Here is a 1,093-nt window from a genome sequence, read left to right on the forward strand (position 1 = left end):
ATGAGTCAAGGTGGCGCTGAGCAGTTCATCTAGAAAAATACAGACTTCTTATGGGTTTATCAGAGCTGCTTGAATAAGACTTTATTTGGCAACGTGCACCAGGATTGTGTTGCTGTCCAAGCTGCAGCAATTGACATGAAATGAACTGAACAGTACTTGAGTACAAACTGCATCATGATCTAATGTGAAGGGCTTAAATTAAAGATGGACAGAGGAATGGTTCTGTTAATGCATCCAGATAAAATCATTAGTTTGCTGCGCTTACCTTAAACTTACACTTTAAGCTAGGAGGCTTTTTAGTTGCAAATAGTAGCGACAAAGGTTGTGTGTTTAGAGAGCCTCGCCTCTACTTCAGTCCTTCTCTTTTCCTTAAACGGTGCCAAATGATTCTTTAAACAGCGAGGTCAGAAACGTTGATGAACTCCTACCTGCTCCGCTCCAGTAAAACGTTTCTCTGCAGATTATCAGGACTGCGATGATAAGAGGAGTGTGTCCCCCTCACATCTTTCTCTTTATGGGCTCATAAATCCTAAAACTATCACTCATAACAAAACAACTGTGTCATTTTACCGTAGCTTTATCTTTGGCACTTCCCACCAACTCTTTTATAATCGCATACCTGAATATTAGAAAAGTATTTTTACTGCAGTCATGTTGCCTAATGACATTTTTGTTTTAATTATTTAGATTCATAATCGGCAATAAAAATAAAAACAGGAAGGACAATATTTTGTTTCAGAAACAGAAAACATGTTGAGATTTTTCAAACTAATGCAACATGTGATCCTGTAAAAACATTAGTATTTATCTTATGTTAGGAATGAGATAAACCTTATATAAAAACAAATCTGTGGTTCAGTTCTTTAGATGTGTAAAGGTGAGATTTTAGTAATTAAGAGAATACTGAGTAAAAAAAGTTTAATTAAAGGTACTCATTGCAAAGTATGGAATCAATAGAAAACGCCATGATTTTGTATTTTTATTTACAAATATTGCAATTTGTTCAGGTTTGGAGTCTGAGAAGTGTGGTATTAATGATGATATATATATGACAAAACTATATATATATATATATATATATATATATATATAT

The sequence above is a fragment of the Nematolebias whitei genome, chromosome 22 (assembly GCF_014905685.2).
Source record: "Nematolebias whitei isolate Nwh7 chromosome 22, NemWhi1, whole genome shotgun sequence".
Taxonomy (NCBI): Eukaryota; Metazoa; Chordata; class Actinopteri; order Cyprinodontiformes; family Rivulidae; genus Nematolebias; species Nematolebias whitei.